Genomic DNA, 10,403 nt, shown 5'->3' with positions numbered 1-10,403 from the left:
GGTAAATCGTCAGTTGACTATCTCCCGCCTTGGGATGGGCGGGAGGGCGTGTCAGACTTTTACCGACTAAGAACCTACGGTGTTCCCATCCTTTGCCTATGTGCCTAGGTCCAAGATCCGGTGGCATTGAGACCTAGGCAGGCACCGGCCCTAAAGGGCCCCGCAAATTATACTGACACTGCTCTTCGAGGCGCGCGTGGAACACTACGCGCCGAACACACGGGCCGTTAGGGTGTTTCGGGCGACGGGCTACCCAATGCTCGTCACCCGACGGTCCGCGCCTACGGAGGCCGACGATCCTCAGCAGACGTTCGACGCCCGCGTCTTGTGCGTCTGCCGTGGCGGATGGGACGTTGGGCGCTTTGGCGCCGTGTCCGCTCCGCCACCTCCTTTGCGAGCATCACGTCCTCGCAGAAGGAGGTGACTGCGTCCCACTCTCTCGCCCCGGAGCATGGCTTCTACCAGGCCCCGGCGCGAGAGGTCTCCGCCACCGATGGCCGTTGTGAGAACACGGCGGTGCTCAGCCCAAGCTGGGCACACCTCCACCGTATGCTCCACCGTGTCCTCCGGCCGATCCGCACAGTAAAACACGCGGGCGTATCCTCCACCCGGATCCGATACAGGTACCTGCCGAAGCAGCCGTGACCGGTCAGTACCTGCGTCGTCCGGAATGAGAGGACGCCGTGACGTCTCGTCAGCCACACCTCGAAGAGGGGACTTACCGCCGTTATCGTGGCGTGCCCAGCCAAGGGTTGCGACAGTCGTTGTCGCCATTCCGCCATGAGGTTCTGCCGGAGCTCCGTCCGCCGCGCGGCAATTTGTCGCGGTAGCGGAGCTACGCCCCGGCTCTGCGCCTCCCCGCGCCACACATACAGTGACGCAAGGACCTTCGGGCAAGGGCCCATGGCGGTAGTCCGGCAAGGAGGCCCGCCGCCTCGCAGGAGATCGTGCGGTATCCCCGTATCAGCCGTATGGCCATCGCTCTTTGTGGCGCGTTCAGAAAGCGGCCTTGCCGCCGCGCCACAGCTGCGGACCATACGGGGGCACCGTACAGGGCCATGGACCGCACGACTCCTGCGTAGAGCCGCCGGCAGGGAGAGCATTTGGCCCCCCCAGGTTTGGCAAAAGACGCCGCATTATGCAGGTGAATTTTACCAACCTGGGAGCCAAAAGGCGGATGTGGTCCTTGAAGTTCCACCGGCTGTCGAGGACGAGTCCCAGGTACTTCATCGTCGACTCGACGCCGATGTGAACCCCTCCTGCCGTGATCTGGAGACCCGGAGGTGGCGCGTTCCCCCGGCCATGAAAGCACATGGCCTCGGATTTGTGCAGCGCCACCTCGAGTCCCAGTTGCCGGATTCTCTCAACGACTGTCGCAACCCCAATTGTAGCCGCGTCGACCGCCGCCTGATGCGACCCCCCGTGAGCCAAAACTAGCGTGTCGTCAGCGTAGCATACCACGCTGACGCCGCTCGGGAGGTCGGTGCGCAGCACCCAGTCGTATCCGATGTTCCACAAGAGCGGCCCCAGAACCGAACCCTGGGGAACACCGCACGACATCTCTCGCCTGATCCATTCCCTTGGCGACCGGGGTAAATGACGGCCCTATCCGTCAAGTAGGCCCCGACAACGCGACGGAGGTAGGCCGGCACCCGGTGATACCGGAGTGCCTCCCTGATGCAACTCCAGGGCAGGGTATTAAAGGCATTGGCGATGTCAAGCGACACCGCCAAGACGACCCTACCCCGGGAAACAGCATCCCCCGTCGCGAGAGACCTCACGCGCATGATAGCATCCACAGTAGAGCGCCCTCTGCGGAAGCCAAATTGGCTGGCCGCAAGATCCGGCCCAACCCTCGTCAGGTGCTCGACGAGGCGGTCTGAAATAACTCTTTCGAAGAGCTTGCCCACCTCGTCGAGCAGGACGATGGGCCGGTATGCGGACGGACTGTCCGCGGGGCGCCCATGCTTCGCGATGAGGACCAGTTTCCCCGTCTTCCAACGAAGTGGAAACTGGCCCCTCTCCAAACATGCCGTGAGGAACCTCTGAAGTCGAGGCCCGAGAGCCCCAAGGCCAGGACCCAGGCTTTTCCAGGCAAGCCGTCGGGCCCTGGGGCGGTGTTCTTGGCCTTCATCTTGGCCATTTTGCGTTTCTGTACCCCTGGTATAGCTCCGCCTCTCGAGCCACCGCATCCACAGGCCGGATGCGGATTTGGCGGTACCTGGTGTACCGGCGTCGCGCGGCATAGCACGCCGCCTGGAGCGATGCCAGCTCCCGCGACCACCAGTACACCTTGCGCCGCGCTTGGCTTCGGCGGACTCGGGGCATTGCCGAGTCGCAGACAGAGGACATAGCCTCCCGGAACCAGTCGGCCTCGTTATTCACATCGTCCGGCCTGACCGGTGCTTGCACCCAGGACTGGACGATGGAGGCTTCCAGGAGGAGCTCCTGTCCAGCTGTCTCAACGCCCAACGTGGACCACTTGGGGCCCGTCGGACTGGCGCGCTCGAGGGATCGGTGGAGACGTCGAACCGGATATACCGGTGGTCCGACAGCGTCTCAACCGCCTCCATTACTCGCCAGTCGACAACACGCTGCGACAATGCGGGGCTGGCAAACGAAATGTCCACCACGGACTCACCCCGCATCCGCACACACGTGGCGACGGAACCCCTGTTGAGGACGTCCAGGCCAACCTCCAAGGCCCAGTCCTCAACCATTCGTCCCCGTACATCCGTGTACCGGGAACCCCAAGCCTGGCTCTTGGCGTTGAAGTCCCCCAGCACGACGACGGGAAGCGAACCGTACTCGACGACGACGTCACTCAGCTCCCTGAGGGAGTTGTGGAATTCGGCGAGAGTTCGGCTCGGAGAGAAGTAGCACCCCACTACGACTATCCCTCCGAACCGAGCTGCGACACAACCCTGGCCCCTCTTCACCCGCTCGTGGGTCAGGGTACCGGCGGCGGCCGACGCGATGATGGCCACCGAGCCGCTCAGGTCCTCCACCCAGTCATTCCTGGGCGGGACAAAGTACGGCTCGGAGACCACGGCGATATTAATCGACCACCGCGCCATGCTCTGGAGCAAGAGATCCTGAGCTCTGGCGCAGTGGTTGATGTTCGCCTGGAGAAAGCGCAATGGGGCCATTAATGGCATTCCATTGCGCTCTCTCCAGAAGTAGCAGCGGCAGCGCTAGCGGGTGCCGCGGCGGAAGCGGCAGTGGAGGCCGTGGGCCGGCGTTTGCCACCGGTATTGGCGGGAGCGGCGCAGGCTCTACTCCCCGCCCGGTGTTCGGCTGGCTTGCCAACCGCCGCACAGGCTAAGCAGTGCGGCTTGTCGGCGATGCACGAGCCGATTTTATGACCGGGCTGACCGCAGCGGAAGCACAACGCGCTGCGGTCGACCTCCGAGGTGCACCTTACCCCGACGTGATGTCCGGTCTGACATCGGTAACACCTCAGAGGCTGGGGCTCGAGCAGCTTAACCTGCGCCGACACCCAGCCCACCAAAAGCCTCCGGCCCTCAGCCACCACTTTGGCCGCTGTCACGGGGCAGCTGACCGTGATGGCCAGCATACCCGCATAGTCGGGACGTAGGGTTCCCGGCTTCAGCTCTTTAGCTGAGCATCCCGTAGTCCCGACAATGGCGGCCACCACTTCCTCCACCGTGACAGAGTCATCCAGACCCGATATGCGCAAGCTTACGCTCTTTACGGGTCTGGACACTCTAGCCTCGGCCGCATCAAACGCCGCCCGTAGCTTTGCAGCTAGGGCGTCCGCGGCCGGGCCACTGCTGGCTCCCGGGAGCTCGAGTTTCCGGGCTCCGGTTGCGGTTACTCTTAACCGCAACCCCCCAGCAATCCCAAGCTCCGCGGGGTTGATTAACCCCTTTGCCTTGGAAAGGAGGTCCGCGTACGTCACGCCCTTCTTTACCGCTTCCGGCTGTAGTGTGACGACTACAGCTGCGGACTTCGGGGCGCGAAGCATATTGGCGACGCTCCTCTCCTTGGCGCGCTGCCGCTGCGCCTTCCGCCGCTCCGTGCGTCGGGTCCTCTCTTTGGCCCCCACCACTGTCCAGCCGGCATCATCAGCAGGCAAGAGAGTAGGTGGGGGAGCCGTCTCTGTCAGCTCCCCCGGCTTCGCCGCTTTCCGCGCAGCCTTCGCCTTTTTGGGCTTATCGGCTGCGAGCGTCCTCTGGGAGGCCGGAGGCGGAGGCGGCGGAGGCGACGACGGCTTCGTTGGCCTCGTGGATGGCTCTGAGCTTTGGCTTGTCGGGCCGGACGTCCCCGGCGTGGGTTGCGGAGCCGCGGCGGCCGCGTAGGACGCAGCCTTCTTGGAGCCCGCCAGAGGTGGCCGTAGGACAATGCCCTCCAGAACCGCAAACCGGGCAGAGAGGGCACCGATCTCCTGGCGGATGCCCTTTCGTATCAGGCTCAGGAGTTGTTGCCTGTCCGCCGGCTGCACCGCACTCACCTCTAGAGGCGTCTCTACAGGACGAGAGGACTGAACGAGGGCTGAGGCCCGGCTGGACTTGAGTTCCGCGTTCTCCCTAGAGAGACGCTCAACCTCCGTCGATAGCCGGGCGATATCGGCCCTCATCCCCTCGTTACCCGACTCGGGTTCCGACTCCAAGAAGGTGGCCGCTGCTGCCGCCATAATGGAGGCCGCGGCCTCTTGCGCAGCCTTCTCTTTCGAGGACCGCAATTTCTTTTGGCGGACACTCGCAATCGCCGCCATCACGACCTCCTCAAATTTGGCCCTTTTCTTCTCGGCCTTTTGAGGTCGTGCGGCGATCGGGTGCCGCCCTCCTCGGCGAGCTTCCCGCTGTCCCTCGCTTCTTTGAGGGCCCGACCCTTCACCTTCGCTCCGTGAGACGCGGAGTGGGATCCGCCCGTTTCCGGGGAGCGACGCACGAGGCCTTTGCCCCGCCGCCCTCGGAGGACGTATCCCCGATCCTGCACCTGATCCGCTTCCGGAATGACTCCGCCGCTGCCGTCTTGATCTCCATAGATCTGGGGCCCGCGACTGAGCTCTATCCGCTAACCATGCTGGATGCTGAGTCAGAGTCTGACCCAGCACCCCGCGTTCGCTCTTCGGCCGCGACTTCATCACGCGGACGTTCCCCCACCTTGGGAGTTCGCCCGCGCGATTCCTCGGCGGACTGCTTGTCCCCTACGGGACGTGGGCCTCCTCGGCACCTATTGCTCCCGGCTCCTTCTTTCTCCTCCCCCTGTGCGTCTTTGGTTTTTATTTGTGATTCCATTTTTGTTCCCACGAGTAAAAACTTTGTGTACTGGCTCAAAATATTGTGGTTCGCACTAGCGACTAAATCAAGCTACCCATTAGCCAAGCTTACAACCCCTCACGGTGCGCCGCCGCTTGGGGATTTGGGGTAATTTTTATAGAGGATTTCTTCCTCGCGGTCCAGGCAGTTAAGCCAGTGAACCCTCGGTCCCCGTAGATCAAGTGTGTCTGACGCTTACGCCAGAGACACTTGATCATGTTTGGGGTTACGAGATTTGGCGGCGGCGAAAGAGGGACCACTCCCCCTTTCGCGAGCCCGGTGACAGGGTTAGTGAACACCGAGCCCGCTACTACTCCCTCGCTTACCCCTTATTTCAGGGGCAAGCGACCTCTACTGGTGCGGTCTCTGCGGCAGTAGTGCCGCAAGGACCGCATCGACCACACCCACTCGACCACGTGGTCGTACTCCTCCCTGCCTCCCATCATGGACTCTGCTAGCGCAGAGCGCCATATGGGAGGCCATCAGGCTATCCCCCAGCCCCACCCGGCAGAAAGTTAGCCACAGCCAACAATCCCTCCTTTCCCGCCCCCCGCGGAGAGATTATTGACTGTGCCCAGGGTGCACCGGCCCGACGACTGACCTTCCCCCCGGACGTATCCGTAAGGGACCGACAGCAATCGGACACGCGTGGAGGTTTTCTGCGTTGCACCCCAACTAATTCCAGCCCTTTCGTGGCTTAATGGGATAAATTAATAATGATCTAATTTGTCTGAAAGGGAATCGAAGGACACCGAAGAAAATGAACAGTTGTAGTATTACAGTTTTGTTCATTTTACACGACAAACAAAATTTATTTTAGTATCCATCAAGTGGGTGTTATTTGAGCATGATCTGGAAATCTTTGGACGCGACCAAGATTCAGCAGTGGACATCCTGCGGCTGATGATTATGAAGTGAGTGCCATATTAAAGTTGGTAAAATTGCCGAAGATACAAACACACTTAATCGAATGATTATGACTTAATATATGTTATATATCAAGTCGTTTAGGCTACAAAAGTGTTAAAGGTATCGGTGACACTATCTTTTATACGTATGTACTACGTGAATAAGTTACCATAGTTTCTCCGAGTAGTAAAAATTCAAACTAAACCAAACGTGGACTAAGCGTTATATTTTCAAAGAAACGTGAAATAAGGCCGCTTTGTGGGCCCAGGTGGTGCAAAGAGCGAGGCCGGATGTGGGGCGGCGGAAGTGACGTCATGCACGCATCCACCTTCGCTGGTCTATCTAGGTTAGGATTGTGAAATCGACTCGTGGATGTATGTAGTTTGTAATTCTATCCAAAACAATAAAATTGTTGTTTTATGTATCATAATTGCTAATTACTATTTATTTTAAAAGCAGTCTCAGCTCGATTTCAGTTTCAGTTTGAATAAGCTTTTAAAAAGGTTTTTTGTTAGAAAAATTTCACTAAAAATTGCATTTTAATGAGAAAAGTAAGTTTTATGGTATTCATAAAATAAAATAAAAATATGATTTAAATAAAAACGGATGCCTCACTTTTTTAAATAATTCTAAATTTTATTTTAACCGTCCCTGATTATAAAAATAAATATAGCATTATTTCGTACAGCCTCTGTATCGGGGGCGTAGCTCAGATGGTAGAGCGCTCGCTTAGCATGCGAGAGGTACCGGGATCGATACCCGGCGCCTCCAAGGTATATACTTTTTTTAAATCCCTATACCTACAGAACCCAAGAATTTTTCATTGAACCCCACTCCACTTACCATCAGATACAGTTCACTTTACAGTGCTTGTATAAAAAAAAACCATACGTCAAGCAAGGTAAGGTATTTCCTAAAGCCAGAGTTAATTCTTTTTATATGTTTACAAGAACAATAAATATTTATTTTATTATTTATACAATATTATTTCCTTGCGTTTGATTTCATACGATTTAATAAGCATAATAAGCAATCGTTATCTAATTTACCATACGGGCGTTATTCGAGTCGCTGAAAATAAAAATTCCCGGGAAATGGATGTTAGGTCGAACACGAACGCAAGCCAAAAATAGCACGCGTGGTTTAGAAATAATATCATTGACACTCAGAATTAAGGAAATTTAAAAATGATACAACCTTGATTATCTCTGTACCACCCTAAGGTTAACTGGTAGAGAATGCCTAGAGCATTAAGTCCGCCTTTGTATATAAAGTGCTAAATAAATAAATAAGTATAATGCAACAAAATTAAATTATTACACGTTCTAATAATTTGTCGCTCGCGTTTGCCGCAGAGGTCATTTACCGAAATAAAACTGTATACTTGTCTTGAATAAAAATGAGTTTCTATTTCAACACAAAATTTGGCCAAATGTGTAATATCATCATCAATTTCATACGCTAACATCTAAAAGCTCTTTACAACTTCGAAAACTTTAACATCCATAATATTTGTATAATTTATTAGGTATTTAAAAAAATATATCCATTGGAGGCGCCGGGTATCGATCCCAGTACCTCTCGCATGCTAAGCGGGCGCTCTATCATCTGAGCTACGCCCCCGACGCCACTATGAGCCAAACAATACACATTTTATTTTAAGATTTCCCGCTACCTACTCCAGGAATTCTCTGCAACGTCAAAAACTGCATTTTCAGGCAAGATTTGATAATGTTGCGCTTTATACTTGGAATACTTTCGCTCAAAATAAAGTAAGAATGACATAAAATAATCGCAGTTAATAAGATTGTCTTCTTCAGGCATTTAACTCCATTATGTAAGACAAATAAGACCAGTAATTATGTAAATTGTAACAAACAAAAGTTGAATGAAAAAAATAATCACTTTTACACTTCTACGTTTAAAAATGCTGAGAGTCAAGAGAATATTAATACGAAACAAATTTAACTTCAGAACGTTAATTTGTTTTCGTTATAGAGATCCGTGAGTCGCCGGTTTTCATTTACTTTCATTGAATAAAAATCGCGCAGTCATTTGAGTTGAGGGTGCGTTTGATAAAATGGTTGTAATGGATTTTAAAAATTGTGATTAAAGAAATAAAAATAAATCTGTCAGAAAAGGTAGTTTCTTGGAGCATCATGTCGCTATATATTTTTTTTGTGTAAGGCTTTAAATATAATTATTTCTATACACTAAAATTTGTTATCAATAAATACGTTGAATATAGAATTAGTTATCTAGGTAGATTCGATACGACTAGAAAAAATCAATACTCGAACTTAGTACTGTCAACTTGGCGATTATTTTTATTTATTATGACACTTTTAAGTGAAGAGTGATGCTGAGTTCAATCAAGCAATATCTGATAAATTTTTAAATTATTATTACACCATGTATATTAATCTATCATATCGAAAAACAAAATTAAATACGACATACAGTGATTGCATTAGCTTACTTAACAGTACGAGTTAAGATAAAAAACTACTACGTAACCAAACGCTTACAGAAATTGGTACTCATACAAAAATGCAACATTCTACGCCTTTCAACAACTGTTCCACTGCTAAATAAGGTGAATTCGTACGTGTATTTTGAATCCGTGATTTTGAACGTGCATTTTCATACAAATTTAGTCTGCAGTGTGCGAACAATTTGTGGGAAGTAAGCTTTTTGGCTCAACACCAGGTGTGGATTTCACAGCCTTTAGCACACGTTTGAAATATGAAAAAACTTTATATCTTGTCGTGTTATCATGTGTGGATTTTAAAACAGTATGCTTTGCGTAGTTAATTTTGTTAAGTTCTGTGCGGTTTTAAGTGTAAATTTAAGGTATAAAATGAGTAGTTGTTTACGTAATAAAACATTTATTCCAAATGAGAGAGGTTATATATTCATCGTATTTTTATGTTTGTTCAGCATACATACATACATAACATCACGCATTTATCCCCGAAGGGGTATGCAGAGGCGCAACTAGGGCACCCACTTTTCGCCAAGTATGTTCCGTCCCATGATGTGATAGGGGGCGAGCCTATCGCCATATCGGGCACAAATTCCAGACTCCGGGCTGATACTGAGCAGAAAAACCCAAATTTTGTTTGTTCAGCGACATTTTTTATCTCATGTTCTGAATTAAATGGCTCTTTAACATTGACGTATGGCCTCGGAATGGTCACATTTTAAGTTCATATGTACAGGATCTTGGACTTCAATAATGAAGAGGGGATCTCCTCGAATTCAAATAAGATTTTGTGATTCTTTTTGTGTTGAGTTCGTCAAGGTGTTTTTTTGAAGCTTTGCCGATTATCTAACTAAAAATATTAATAGAATTTTCATTAAATAATGTCTTGGAGGTTTCCCTTTTTAAGACAGCGATTGAAGTTTTGTTTTATAACATTTAACAATAAATTCTTACTTCGGCATACCAGCGGCGAAGGGTCCATATTATAACTCGATTTCTGCCGGCTTCCTTTTATGAGGAATTGATGTAGAATCTCATAATTATCAGAATAATTTGCAAATCGCATTTATACATATTAGTACTTAAGTATATGTTGTGTCGGGTTCCGGCAAATTTCACCTTTCGCTACTGCGGCGTACTCAAAAAACCTTCTGACACAAGTTCTCCCATAATCCTCTTTATTTTTCAAAGCTAGCTCGTTAACTATGCACACTCGGTATTTTTCACTAAAGTAGAGCTTGTCTGCGTACGTAAAATGGTCGGATAAACTAGTTGCCTGCATTTGTTCCCGTATTAGGCCGACATAAATAATTCATACGGCGCGTAAAGGGCCCCTTAGTACATAGTAAACTATAAGTTAATTACTAAGTGTAAAGTTTAGCGTATAGTAACCGGGTAAAACGAAAGTTAATATTTAATGTTCGACAGCGGAGCGCTCTACCAAGAAGTGGTTTTAGAAGTTTTGGATGATGTTGATAATATTTATTTACAATAGCATTACTATCAGACGAGCGATTTGCTTTTTTCGAATAAAAAATGTGATCTATATATTGAATACATCAAAAATGTAGCTTTAATATATTTTCCAATTAAAAATCCGTAGAGTAAAGTAATTGCTTACCGTTAATCTGTAATGAATTTATCGATGCCCGCAGAATACGTTGGACAATTTGACATTAACGCTGTAAGCCAGATTGGATTTTCGCTTGCTGCTAATTTGGTAC

At 50.7% G+C, this 10,403-nt stretch overlaps 1 non-coding gene across 1 annotated transcript; it reads left to right on the top strand.

Annotated features, from left to right (window-relative positions):
- The first annotated feature begins 6,892 nt into the window (after window positions 1-6,892).
- Trnaa-agc lies at window positions 6,893-6,965 on the top strand. Its single transcript has one exon. It is a non-coding gene; the product is annotated as a tRNA-Ala (tRNA).
- Window positions 6,966-10,403: the final 3,438 nt, after the last annotated feature.

Source organism: Manduca sexta, chromosome 18 (genome assembly GCF_014839805.1).
Source record: "Manduca sexta isolate Smith_Timp_Sample1 chromosome 18, JHU_Msex_v1.0, whole genome shotgun sequence".
Lineage (NCBI taxonomy): Eukaryota > Metazoa > Arthropoda > Insecta > Lepidoptera > Sphingidae > Manduca > Manduca sexta.
The sequence above is the reverse complement of the archived record's forward strand: the minus strand, read 5'-3'. Positions and strand labels throughout refer to the sequence as shown.